Source organism: Coccinella septempunctata, chromosome 7, assembly GCF_907165205.1.
Source record: "Coccinella septempunctata chromosome 7, icCocSept1.1, whole genome shotgun sequence".
In the NCBI taxonomy this organism is placed as follows: Eukaryota; Metazoa; Arthropoda; class Insecta; order Coleoptera; family Coccinellidae; genus Coccinella; species Coccinella septempunctata.
Window position 1 is genome coordinate 8,465,351 of NC_058195.1, and position 14,643 is coordinate 8,479,993.

Here is a 14,643-nt window from a genome sequence, read left to right on the forward strand (position 1 = left end):
GCATGAAGTAAAATTATATAATATCTAAACAGAGTGAACCTATTTACAATTATTGAGAAGTAAGTATCCATTATGAAAGTTGTAGATAATAAAATTCTATGCAACTTTTGTCTGAAGCAATTTTACATACCCTCAACCGTTTTCGAGCTAGAGGGTGATAAGGGCGAGGAGCTTAGCCACACATGCGAAAGGCCAAGGTCAATGTGGTATCCTAGTCTAATCTACATTAATCGCCATATATCTCAGAAACGTTTAAGCGTAGAAAAAATTGCTTTCGACAAAATTTGTAGAAAATGTTATGCTCTACAACTTTTATAACGAATGCTAAAACAATTTGAAGCTCAGGAGAGGAGATAATTCAAAAAAACTGATTTTTATAACCTTTACGGCAAATTTTTATTGTTTCGGCTTGCTGAAACTGTGAGATTATATTTTTTTCGTTATTTTTGAATGATTAGCTTCAAATTAAAAAAAGTCACCGCGCTCTCCTCTGAATGCATTCTCATTTAAAATAAAGAAATTGTTTTTTTTTCACCCTTAGAGAGATTTAAAAAAGAATATAGTGTAGTATTCCCAGTAAGAAAGTGCCTATAACTAAGTTTTTATCGTTTTACATATCTTCGAGGATAAAGAAGTTATAGCACATTTTCAAAATCGACAAAATATCAAAATTTCGTTATATCTTCAAGACAAATCAAGATATCGTAAAAAGGTTTCCATTCTAATGGACTGTTCACGAAAAGCAAGCCCCTTTCAACCTTTTACCTATCTAGTCTACGAAAAATCTTTAATAATTCCCTCATTTTAATGTCACTTAGTATGTACCAAACCGTGATTGCAGACAATAATAATCAAATCGAATCTATATTTCATCACAACGATTTCTATCTGAAAAATTACGATTAAGGATGTTTGGTGCGTGAAAAACATTGCCAAGGTAGCAATGATATCCTAAAAAGTTCGGACTTATGACTCTAATCACGATCGGCATTTTAATTTTATGCTGATCAGTATCAACAAGGACAGCTGTATAAAATGTTTAAAATTCTGATTCGGTCGCGTTTCATATACTCGGGTACTAAATCGATAAAACAAATCTAAGAGAGGTTTTTCCTTTAATTGAGCAATATTGCATGCTCATTCGATGGATTCAAAAAGCAATTGTCCGTTAATACCGATAGTGTGAACGTGTTAGAATTTACTCCTGAAATGATTCAATAACGACAACTTTTCCCGACAAATTGACTCATTAGACTTTTCATAGCTTATTCATGATAACACAAATCGTATGAGTATGGAATGGAGAACATTCGAGACTTCTAGATTCGAATGATGCATATCGCATTAAACGTTTATTCTGGGAATGTGACCAAAAAATACCAACCATGGCAAAACGTGCCAAATGATCATTTCAAATTGAGGAATGATTGTGTGGCCAATGTCTAACTCACTTAAAAAAATTCTTTTCGAAATTTCCATCCATTTATATTGAGCACTAAAATATTAATGATTTTTATCATTGAAGACTTGCTGTTTTCTATAATATGATCTTTTTATTCACACAAAAATTCGATTTTTTCAATCTGAGATTGTTCGGAAAGATTCAAAGTTTGACTTTTCCCATCGAAGAGAACAGTACTCATCTCATGACCCATAACTAATATGAGCCCTCGTATTAACCAAACGTATGTTCTTTTCTCACGTCCTATATTAAAACCGAATATATAACGCCAAAATCCTGCTTTCAGATCCGACAGCCCTAAGTCTTCGTTTGGTTTAACAACCCAGATTAAAATATAAGCGCTATTCTATCGATAAATCCAATCGAATTGAGATATTAGGGAGTAGCGAATGAAGATTTATTAGACCATTTCCTAGAATAGCCAGGGGTGGTAGCGTGTTTCAACACCTCCGAACAACATATCGTGAAAAGAGGCATTAAATTAAAATATACGAGGGCTTGAGGAGAAGAGCTTTTTCGCCCTATACCTCCCATAAATGATGAAGAGCATTTGAAAGAAACCTTCCTTTCATCTCACAAAACTCGGCTGATCACTGGATCAAGCCATATGATTTTCAACATCCGTTAAAAAAATCGTTAATGAAGAGAATGGATTTCTGAATTTACTTGCATATGAAATGATTTCCTCAACACCATGCTTTCCTTTGCCCTTTTAACGGGCGTTAAAAAAGCGTTGATGAAGAGAATGCCTGACTATACTTCAGCAACAGCAGTAGTTTCAAGTTGTCTGAACGCTGAACGTCTTTCAAACTTAACTTGAAAAAGCGTTAATGGATTCCTAAATATACGTGCAGACGACACGTCCTTGACACGATGCTACAATTGAGTAATTTCAACTTCTGGTCCTTGAACGCCTTCATAACGGACGTTAAAAAAGCGTTAGCACAAAGAAAGCGTTAATACAACTTCACTGATTGAGGTTTCGGTTTAAGATGTTGGAAAAGGTACAGTAGTACGAGATACTCCTTGACAAGCATAATGAAAGCGAAAGCATTGATAGCCCCATGTAAAACAACCTGTTTCACCGTTAGTTAGATCTAGCAACGGAAATAAAGCGCTAGTTCAATGTCAAGTTCAATATTGGATAAGTGCAGTGGAGTATGCCATTCCTATGCCAGCCTCTCTATTTACGGAGAAGAGAAAAGGCAACTGGAGGTACAAAGCATCGGTGCAAGGTCATTTGCCCGTTTAGTCACGTTGCCTTCGCTAACCACCGTACAAATAATTAATTGGTAGCAAAGAGAGCATGGGAAATTGAGATTTACTGCGTCAATCGAAGTCACACTTGCGAACCGCGTAACTACCGAGTCTGTCTATTTTTACTACGCCGACTGAGGTTGGTATCGCTGGTTGGTATTGGTATTGGAACTGAATGCATAGGTGTGTCGTGAGTTTTACAACATCCTGTTTTTTGTTAAAGAAAACCATGGTGGAGAAATGTTATAACGGTCATTAATTTTGTTTTTGTAATTCCTGAACTGAAATTGAAACCAGAAATCGTTGCTCAGATGAAGATATTTTGCGATACGTTGAGGCAACCTCATGGTTGCCTCGGTAATGTAAGGCTACTTGAGTAGCCTCACATTGTGTCAATTTTAAAAGGGGCACCCACAATATCAGGCCCCCTGCAAAATCAGGGAAAATACAAAAAGAGGTGACATTTCATACAGTTGGTTGCAACCAATTGGTGTAAACCTTGTAAACGTGATGACAGCAAACCTTCAAATCCCAAATGGGAAATGGGGGTTAAAGCCTATTCGATTGCCTTTCCAAAAATGTTATACACTCACAGTGGGTTTCACAGACCTTTGATTGCCCGATCAACGATTTGACAGTCACTAGATTTCAAAACGAAATGACAAAAACTTTTTCAGTATTGAACTTATGTTGAGGAAGTAGCAATCGAGAATGGACGTATATAGATCATAATTTCATGCGAGAATGATACCTATTGCGAAATTTCATGACTGAATTATTAATTGAAAACGAAATGACGTTTATCCTTCAATCAAGCTTCATGAAACCGAGCGTTAACCTTCTCAATTTACTTCCGAAAGCACAAAAAAAGTTAATTGAGTAGAAGTGAAACGACTCTATAACGTCAGAACTGTCACAGTTCTGACAAAGTTACTCTCAGGGACTTAGTAACTAGGATAGAAGTTTCATTTGTTGGTTAAAATTCCTCCTCATTTTAGAGTGATTTGATTATCATATATTAAAATCCCAATTCAAGATTCCGACATCGTTGGAAACCGTAAACATTCCGTTCATTCTCACCCCCTCTTTTCTGTTCTTAAAAACGATGTAGCTGCGTCAAAAACATCCTGAATTTGGAGAATACCGAGTTTTTGTTCGTCAGTACCGAGCCAGAGTCAAGACATTTTGATCCATGCTAATTTTACCAATTTTTGGTATATGGGGGACATACCGTTTCCACACCCCACAGGTGGGTACGAAAGCAGACGCCCCCGATGGTCCATTCATTCTATGTTTAGTACAAAGCCTGTTATGAGTGATACTTCGATATTTTCTTTTTGAGTCCAAGCTTTTTTTCCATTACGGATCATCAAAGATCGTTTAAAGATAGCCTTGTAGCCAGGATTTCTTTCTGCTTGGATTTATTTCCGTAGCTCTGTTATTTTCACCTTTTCGTTGCGGTTTCGTCTGGCGTAGGGTAGTAACTCGTCCTAGTAGCTTTTACGCGAAGGATGACCACGCGTACACCAAGAGCCAGAACAACCGTTGGGACCGACATCCAAGAAAAGCCGTATATCGAGTCCAGAGGTAAGACAGCGGTACGTACTTTCAACTTGGAACCTCTGTTTCAACCTCCCGTTTCGAGTTCTACCACTGCTGGGAGTACGATTTCCCTGCCGGCGTGAAAACACGTTGGGAGCAGAAACCAGATTGGTGAACATTTGTGCCCTTTTCCCTTGTCTTGTTCGATTTTCCCCGAAGTACGAATTCCTGGCCGGCGTGCAAACCCGATGGGAGCAGAAATCAAGCGCAGAACCAGAATTCGATGGTTTTGAAGCTGAGTCCAGACTTCAATGTCCGTTAAGTGTACGTCTTGGTTAAAATTCCGTTAATTTCATTCCGTAGTTTAAATATCCTTTCACATCTATTTGAATATCATTCCGAGAAAAATCTTTTTACTGATTTTTGTCCATTCCACCTCTTGTACTGCAATTTTGGCTTGACTGATCTTAGTTTTTATCCCTGTAAATCGGTGGGTTTTTAGAGTTGCGTAGGAAGTGTGTGAAAATGTGGCAGCTGATTTTGAAGAACTCTATGATTTTAGTAATGTAAAACAGGTGAGTTGAGTAGAAAGGAAGAGACTCTATTACGGCAGAACTGTCACTGTTTAGACACAGATATTCTGAAACTGCGGATATTAATTCAACCTCTAGACTCTGAAATTGAGTGATCCTCAAATCGAAGAATTCAATCTAGAGAACAGGTAGGTACCCAATCTCTTCAAAAATTCGACATCGCCCCATTATCGATAGGAAGAGCCGCGAAATGCAAGATAACGGCTTGGTAAAAATGCGGAATTGTTACAGTTCACAACTTCCTGGAATATTCCGATAAAACAGAAGTTTCCGGAATCCGAACGATAACGAGAAATATGCCGTATTACTCTCTCAGACTTGCATCGGATGCAACCGAGATAAAGGCGAGTTGACGGAGGCTCAAGTGGCAATATATTGGGCGAGTCGCGCCGAGGGTCTTGGCAAATTTATCCGGTCGGAAATATTCGAATTTATGAAAGTTGATCGAACGCTTATTCCGTATTTATGAGTTTCCCGTCTCTCTGTTCGTTTTTCGCAGAATAGAGGATTGAGTTAGTTCCTGTTTTGCATGTTCTGAGAAATTTGTTTATTCGATTCGTAGTCCGATGATCGAAATGAGGAGAAAAAGTTTTTCGAACGTTTACGGCACACGTTCGAATTTATTCTGCGCTGGTTAATACACGATTTGAGGTAGTTTATCTCCAGAACTTTTAATGATAGAGCGATACTGGAGGAAGTTCGTGAAGGTAACTAGAGGTAAGGTTTTCAGTCTCCTAAGAATGAGGAAACCCTCTTAAATTTTCAGTTTTCAGTTTGACTCGGATTTCGAGGCTTTTTCTATTAAACTATTCGGGGTAACTGAGATGCGCTCAGGACTGTCTTAAAATGAACCTCAAAAGGGCGTATATCTTTCATTCATTGCTGAATCTCGTTACCGAGAATAAATCTACAAAAAGACTATCGGTGCGGTGCGATCAAACTTATAATTTCTTAGGGCTACTTGCGACTGTGTGCCCTCCTATGACTGAAGAGACCCAACCGTGACCTACAGATCCTTCCACACTCCGGGCATGGATAGTCACCAACCAGATCTGGCCGCCGATGTATTCTTCTCGAGTCTCCATTATAGCTGTGGACCAAAGACTTCCACTCTGATCTGTCTAACGCTAATTGTTCCCAGTTATGATTGGCATTAACTGATTTTAGGGATTGATGCAGTATATCCTTAAACCGCTTATACTGGCCTCCTGGTTTCCGAGCTCCCTATGTGAATTAGCCGTACAGAGCTATTTTGGGGAGTCTTATGTCTTGCATCCTCAGAATGTGGCCGCTCCATCTTATTCGGGCCCTCGTTTCTTGAGTCTCAATTGTTATAGAACTCGCGCGCTGCAAGACTTCTGCATTTTAAACTTTGTGGGACCATCCGATGTGCATTATTTTTCTTAGATGACGTTGTTGCGTTTGTTCAAACTGTTTAATGTGGGGAGTCCAACTTTCGTTTCCGTAAAGAAGCGTTGGGAGGACCACTGCTTTGTAAACAGCTGTCTTGGTCTTCAGATTGAGGTCGTGATTTTGAAACACTCTGTCCTTTAGCTTCCAGAATGCCCGCGTTGCCGAATTGATACGGTTGTGTATTTCCGTGTCCAGGTTAGCCCTAGTATTTATGAAGCTTCCCAAGTATTTGAACTGCTCGACCTCTTCTAGAGTTTCATTTTCCAGACTGATATCTGTTTGAAGGCTATCTGGAGGACTTACCAGGATTTTGGTTTTGTCAATATTGAGTCTAAGGCCTACAGCTTCGTATATATGTTTATAGGTGTCCAACATCATCTGTAGATCACCTCTTACAGGCATACTCATGTCAGCAATTATCGAGACAGCTATGACGAAAATATTGAACAGTAAAGGCGCTAACACGCAGCCTTGTTTTATTCCAGAGTTGGTTAAAAAATGGTCGGTTGTAGAGATTATACTGTATTCTAGCAGTGTTGTTGGTATGGAGGCTTTTACACACTGCTAAGAATTTTTCGGGTACTCCAAGGCGTCGAAGGCCTTACTTAAATCCATATAGGCTGTATAGATCCTTGATTGTTGTTTATAGGCCTTCTCTTGCAGCTGTCGCAGTCGTGCATATCCATATGACCACGGACAGCCAGGTCCCTGGAATCACTCTGCCAGAGATCTCAGTCGACATAGGATTGACGTAATACCATGAATCAACTGGCCAATGGCAATAAAGTGATTCTACTATGGGTACCAGGGCATTGTGGTGTTGAAGGTTATGAAAAACCCGATGAACTTGCAAAAACAGCATCAAGGTTCACACCTGCTGGACCTGAGCCTTTCTGTGGACTAATATAAGGCAGTGGTCCAACAATGGGAGTTGAACAACAGAATGAACCTCTGGAGAAACACCCCTGGACATACTCAGTCAAAGAAATTCGTGATGATTTCACCGACCTATACCAGAAAGCTGCTGAAGGTGTCACGAACTGAGCTTTGGATGATGGTGGGACAAATATCATTTGTACAGTATGGGAAAGTCAGCAGATGGGATTTGTAGGCTCTGTAGATCATGAACAGAAACAGCTGAACACATGGTATGCAAAGGTCCAGAGCTGGCTGCCATAAAAACGATTCATATGGGGAAACCGATCCTGGATACTTGGCTCGTTACCTGGAGGTAACGGCCAAGGCACCTAAGGATGTTTTTGGTTTGATCAACACCACTGACGACCTCCTTCTGTTACTATGAATGAGTAGGGTAGAGAACAAAAGATCTACATGGTCGCAGTTCCCGGAAAGCTAACCGGCTAATGGGAATGGATGTGGCAGAAACTGACGAGTTCAGATTCTGTGGGAAGGAGGATGAAACTACAGATCATTGCTAGCCAACGCAAAAAATGCTTTGAACGCCATCCCAGATGAGAACTCTGGAACTGGCTGGCTAGCTGTAGAAGATATAGTGGTGAAAACAGCTCTGATGGAAGGCACGATAGATCTTGAGGTCACAGTGCAACGCTACCCCTAAAATCTAGAATCTAGAAAGTTTGATCACAGTGAATCCAATTAACCTGTACAACAGCTCCTATGCAGCGCAGGGGCCAAACGAATCATTGAGTGATAATTGTAGATTGTAGATTATTTTGGGTAGAAAGAGCGTTCCACCTTTTTCTGAATTTCGGTTTCTTTCTTCTTTCGTGCAAATGCATTTTACTATAAGACAGAAATATACCGGTCCAATAAAACATTCATTCTCTATGAACGTGTACGATGTTGCCCCATGAAAATTGTGTCTTTCCTCCTATAATATTCCACTGAAGGAGGCGCACCAAACTAACGGGAAATAAATTTTAAAATATGGCGTAATAGGAGGTCGACCTAGGTGTACTTAGCAGCCAACATATCATGCAGGATATTCTAGTCTTTGCAACATACAATAATTCATCATGCAGGAGGCTCATTTGCTGGGAATATATGGCCATTTTGAGAATGCTAGTGATGCTATGTGGAACAATCATTTTCAATAACCCTTGCCCCTACCTTCCCGCAATAATTATATTTATGTATTTCCTTGGCGGAACTCAGTGGAGAAATAAATAAAAGGATATGATATTGTTACTGTCGAACGATAGGAATTCTTGTACAGCATATACCCTGTATAGTTCTTTCCATTAGGTAATGTTTAAACGTGGAACTGGTTTTACACTGCGCAAAAAAATTAACGCACATTCTGAAAATCTCAATTTTGATGAAAGTTAATTCTACATTGACTTTATAATTTATTTTTTATGTTCTCTCGGGAAGGTTTTGAACGAAACAAGACACATTATATGGAAGAAAAATTCAGGATTTCACCGAATCTTATGTGAAAGAAGAGAAATGAACAGTTTTCAAAATACCGAAATGCTGATAAGTGATTTAATACTTGGTATTTCCACCCCTTGCATGTTTTGCAAGTCTTGCAACAAAAGCATTTAGATTTAACTAGTTTCAACTAAAAGCGAGTGTTATTCAACCGAATTTAAAAACAGTATACCGATTCACAAAATTGAAATATTTCGAAAAATGGGGTAGAAGGTATGTAATGTAAAATGTGTGATATTGTAGTTTGGGCTGAACCTACCATGGCTGCAAACTAGCGTTACTGATACGAAAATTGGGTATACCTAGGTCTTTTCAACAAGAGACAAACGTTTCCCTGTACACCACTGAAATTTATTGTTTGGTAGAAACTTAACACCTCCCCAGGGATACTATTTTGCAGATAATTACTTCAGCCAAGAAGCGTTTGGACGTTTCTTGGGCCTTGGGAGGGAAAAAAGAAAGGCGATCCTCCCCAGGAGTGCTGCTTCCCGTGGATAATCTAATTTAAAATGTGGGGAAAGTATTGTGTCTTATTGCGGATGAACTGGCTGAATATGATACACATGCAGGTTCAATGACGAAGAGGAAAAAGAGGATAGAAGCTTTATAAAGAACGATATAAATTGAATTTCCTCATTGCATTCACGAAAATGGCATAGTTTGCAGCAAGTTGACTTTGAAAAGAACACTTCACCAGTAAAAATTGAATAGTTGTTAGTTGTTTTATTCACTGGAAACTGAACTAGGAGAAAACCTTACAAATACGAAAAAAAATTGACGAGAAAACGAAGAATCTCACAGAACAGTTGTCAACAAAAGAACCTCATCAGTTCTTACGCTGAAATTTTTTGTAGATGTAAAAATAAAAAAATTGAAAATGATTGGGTCGATGCAACAATTCAACTTACTACACTCTACCACCGTAAATAGTAGATAGCTGGTCCATAAAGACAACTTGAAACAGCACACGCACCTTCAGAGAATTTTGAGCATCGAACAAACCAACTGAATGGTTACATCCAGCAGGACAAGGTGCATAGCCTTGCTCTAACATGTCCTCACTGCGACAAAACTTTAATTAAAGAATCCAATTATTGCGGCCATTATGGGAATCAGCCAGATTGTATGCCATCCTCCTACATTGTCTCGCTGAACCAAATTATTCCAGTTCCATTATGTAGGTGGTCTTGTAACAATAGGACGATTATATAATAGTGATTAGAAATATAAGACGAAAACTACGTATTGTTAAATTGTGGGAAAATAGAGGATTAAAACATATAGCAACAATATCAGTGATGCAAAAAAGATGCCTTTTTCATCATACGAGGATGTATGGATATCTAGTTAGCCTAGACCAGTTCCATGCATAAAAAAATATTGCGTTACCATAGCAACGAACAATAACACATTAGAAGTGTCAGTGTGAAGTTTGAGGTCAAAAAAGTAAACCAGAGTTACGCAATAAATTAAAAGAAAGAAGATGTCCACCGAAATTGTGAAAATCGAAAATTTGAGTATCAAGTCATGATCAAGTACCTGTATTTAAAAGGGTTAAGAGGTAAGCAGATTTACGAAGATATGCTTAATACCCTTGGTGATCAATGTCTGCAAGCTTCAAAAGAGGTAAATTTTCCATTGAAGATGATGACCAATCGGGAATGCCAGTTTCTGTGTCAGTCCTTGAAAATATCGATGCAGTTCATGACATGATTTATCAGACCGTCGAATTGGGCTAAAACGGATATCTGAAGCACTGAATACACAAAATGCATCCCCAAATGTTTGAATGTTGACCACAAGCTAGCAAGGGTAGAAGCATCGCGTTCGATCTGTGCTCGATTTGAAAACGATGTAAGACTTCTTAAACCGAATTGTTACTATGGATGAGACTTGGGTACATTTCTACGATCCAGAAACAAAGCAACAATCGATGGAATGGCGACACTCTGGTTCTTCAAGACCTAAGAAGTTTCTTGTCCAAAAATCTTCTGGAAAAGTTCTTGCTTCAGTTTTTGGGATTGCAAGGGTAGAACAATAACCGGAGATTACTATTCGACATTACTGACCATTCTACGGAAAAAAATTAAGGAGAAAAGACGCGGAAAGCTATCCAAATGTGTTTTGTTTTTGTAAGACAACGCCCTTGCACACAAATCTCATTTTGCCATGCAAAAAATTCGTGATTTAGGATTTGAATTACTAGAACACCCTCCTTATTCAACAGATTTGGCTCCATCCGACTATCATCTCATTACTCAACTGAAATAAAATTCAAAAAGTCGTAAATATTCATCCAACGAGGACGTAATAAAAGCTGTGGAGGTCTGGTTTGCAGAGCAAGAAGAAACATTTTTTTGAAAGGTCTAGGGACGTTGCAGTTTCGCTGTAATAAACGTACCCAATTAAGAGGATAATATGTTGAATAACAAAATATTTTGACATTGAAATTTTGTTTCAGCTAATAATTTTTCAATATATCCTAGTAAATTTCAATTCAATTTCAAGTTCTTTTCGAATCATTATCCTGAAACAACTCACAGTGCAAATTAATATCATGCTGTATGGACTATCGAGTGAAATATGAAAAAAAATAACCCTGCCCATGCACCGTTAGACATTGCCTCGTGTATAATTCAGGTTCTAATAATATAGAAGGTATAATGTTCAATGTCTCGCATGTCAAGATTTCGTAATTTTAACAATTTCATATCACCCATATCAAGAACTGCATATACTGCATTTGTGTCGATATAATTGAATGTGTAGGAAGTCAACAGGTTTTTTGTTAGCCTCCATAGGAGTTTTGAAGGGTAAATAATCAGGTTTAGAATAAATTCACTCAATATTTAGAATAATGATTCGAAGTCATACCGTATCAAATTCTTTTTCAGTCTCTAGGCGCTAAACTGGACCACAAAACTCGAGGAGTAGAGATGAACTAAAGTAGTTCAGATTTCCACAAGATGGTTGACCTATGAGATCAATGATTATTCGAGAGGCATAATCACAATTTTCAATAACTATTATCTGAATCGGAAAACAATAGACGCAGCATACTATTAAGAGTTTCAATTCCTCATCAAATGGTAGCAATTTATGACCATAAAATTGGTGTTATTGAATATTAAATAATCCTTTTTAAAGCATTATTTAAAATAACTGAACACATCAAAATTGTTTTCTGTATTGAAATGTTCCGTGCATCTTGTAAGATAATTGATCTTCTTATGGTCAAGACTTCAGGTCTTCCATACCATTTCATACATTGGCAATGTTTGTGAGGTTTTCTCCAACCATAGAGAAAGGGAAACTCTTGTCTATGTCTCCAAATTGTCATTCAGAATGTCAAAGGATATTGACATTTGATGGGCCATTAAAAAATGCAAAAACCTCATCACAGTATGCAGTAAATTATAATTTCGGAATCCTCGAATTCAGACAATTCAGACATGTATCGACGAAGTACGATAAGATTAGATAGCCATAATAGATCGCAAATTCCTTCCATTCTTCTGCCTCATATCGGTGTTTCCTACATATCGCAGCTATTTATTCTGAGATAGACAGGTTGTTCGCTGAATAATTGAACCCAATTTGTAACTGTCATACTGTCAAATTTTCCGCGTTTATCCATTGAAATAACAATAATAAACAAATATCAATATGAAATTCGAAGCGATGTTACCGACTGATTGTTATGTATATATATGAAAAAAAATGCCTCCTCTATATTGTTGTTACTTTGACTGCCTCGACCACGAGCGAACAATGGGAGGAATTGAATTTATTCGTTGACAAATCAAAATTTGGTTATTGAATCCTTTGATGTAAACGATGTTTTGTACAATGGGATATTTTGGAGTCGACATTCAATTAAATTGAATTCGATTTGGTTGCGCGATAAACAATGATATCGACCTTTGGAATCCGAAATACTGGTCATCAGTATTACGAAAAACATGTGAATAATGGAATGAATACTGTTTGCAGTTGACAGTTTAGACATCTAAACATGAAAGATAAATGAAGGAACAAGTCGTTTTTCTCGCCAAATTCCATTGGCAAATATATTTCAGACAATATTACACACAGAAGATAGAAACATTAATTCGCCCACTCCTGGAAGGACCACAGATTTTGATACCGTGCATGTATGCCATGTAATAATAATAATGACCCTTGTCTATGATTTTGACGTATTCGGATCTCAATGGGTTAAGATGGCGACGAACTTCTCTACAACTTCAGAGACCCCAAATACGTCAACTTCTCATCTCAGATGCGTCTCAGAAAATTGCCGTCAATATTTTCCTGTTTTTTCTTCAATCCCTCTTCAATTTCGCGGCTCGTTGGATTCCAATTTGACTGGTTAAGCTCAAAATTTACATCGCATTATCGATTCTTCGACATAGAAGAACTTAGGGATGCGTTCCTTTATTAGAGAAGTCATCGGATGATCTGTGTCGTTGGAGTCAGAAAAATCCGGAAAAGATTTAGCGGTTTGTCGATTATAAAAGTTTCTACTGGGAATTTATGTTCTGCAATGATCTTTCATAGGTTCAGTGCATATTATTCTTTGGAAAATATAAAAAATTCGAGAACATCACTTGCAAACTTTTTTGCCTAACTTGGTAATCAAATGAGCAGTTTCAGAGGATTACAAAGGTCCCAAGAAGGAAGAATTCCTTCTTAAAACTAACCTCCTGGTTAGTCATGCTCCATTCAAAATATTCGTTCCTAAAAATAACTAACTGAAAACAATAGAAATGATAACAATGGATAATTTATTTCATTTCAATTGTCCACATATGTTTTTGTATCGCAAACTGCCTTTAATGACTTTTATTTGATACTAATCTAGTCAGATCACGCTTTAAACAGAAAATCTACAAATTCTATTCACTTTTCGGAAAAATTCGTTTCGAAATTATTGAAATAGCCCGTTTTTTCAATTTTCAAAGTGTAGCGAATATCTTTTATCGGTTCATTATTCGTTTTATGGTAATGGAATCAATTATTCCATGAGAATTCTAATGAAAACGAGCGATTTTGTTGAACCGAATCTGCTCGGAGTTTTTAGTGAACGATCTGAAGGAACCAAGAAAAATTAAATGTGGGATATTTTAATTAAAGACTCATGTTTTTTTGTACTCATTTCAATTCCACATGAGGAATTTCTACGCTTTGCTGATTTCTGTATTGAAGTTTCGTCTTTCAACTTCATCAAGATTCATTTCCTCATTTTCCTGTAATTTGTTGCATAAGCATAAACAGTTCAATATATGAATGATTTTTAATGCCGAAATATGCAACAAGAGTTGAGATGAACACAAGTAATGAAGCCTGTTGAAGACTTAAAAGCGTGATTGTTTAGAAATATAGATCCACTGATAACTCAAAATATTGTTCTAATTGAAATTCGACTCCTAGTTTTTTGGACCAGGGCCAACATAATTTCGTACTCAAACTTTTTGAATTTTCATAAAAGTGTCGGACTGAGCCTTTGATAAACAACAACAAATATATTCCTCATGGAAACACTTATATCGACGCCAATATCTCCAAAACCTACCAGAAACAATATCATCTCCATTCCTCTATAAATAACGGACACAAAAATATGGCCCCACTGCGAACAATCAGAACAGGTGGCTGCTTCCTTCTAATTAAAACAATAAACGTCAACAATGAGCTACTAATTGAAACGTCAAAGGATACCACGTGCTTAATGAACGCGTTAACGCATCGCAGAGGTAGAGGACCACAATGAGCCCCCTTGATGGTCGCGCTACCGTATCAACACTGAATTGTGAGTTTTTGGGAGACCGTACTCGCATTTCTAACCAGCGGCGTGTTCCGTAACAGGAGATCTCCGAGAGGTGAGGAGGCAGAATTTCCGTCATCTATGTATATATATATATATATATACATAGTTCAAAACGTCGAGACGTCTCATCA

At 37.7% G+C, this 14,643-nt stretch overlaps 1 protein-coding gene across 1 annotated transcript in view; it reads right to left on the reverse strand.

Annotated features, from left to right (window-relative positions):
- The window catches only part of LOC123316628 (extracellular serine/threonine protein CG31145), a 138,218-nt gene extending 123,719 nt beyond the window's left edge, over positions 1-14,499 (reverse strand). Inside the window, exon 1 of the mRNA XM_044902805.1 lies at positions 14,258-14,499. The gene's annotated coding sequence lies outside the window, so the exon portion shown is untranslated. The remainder of the gene's footprint in view (positions 1-14,257) is intronic.
- Between the last annotated feature and the right edge of the window lie 144 nt (positions 14,500-14,643).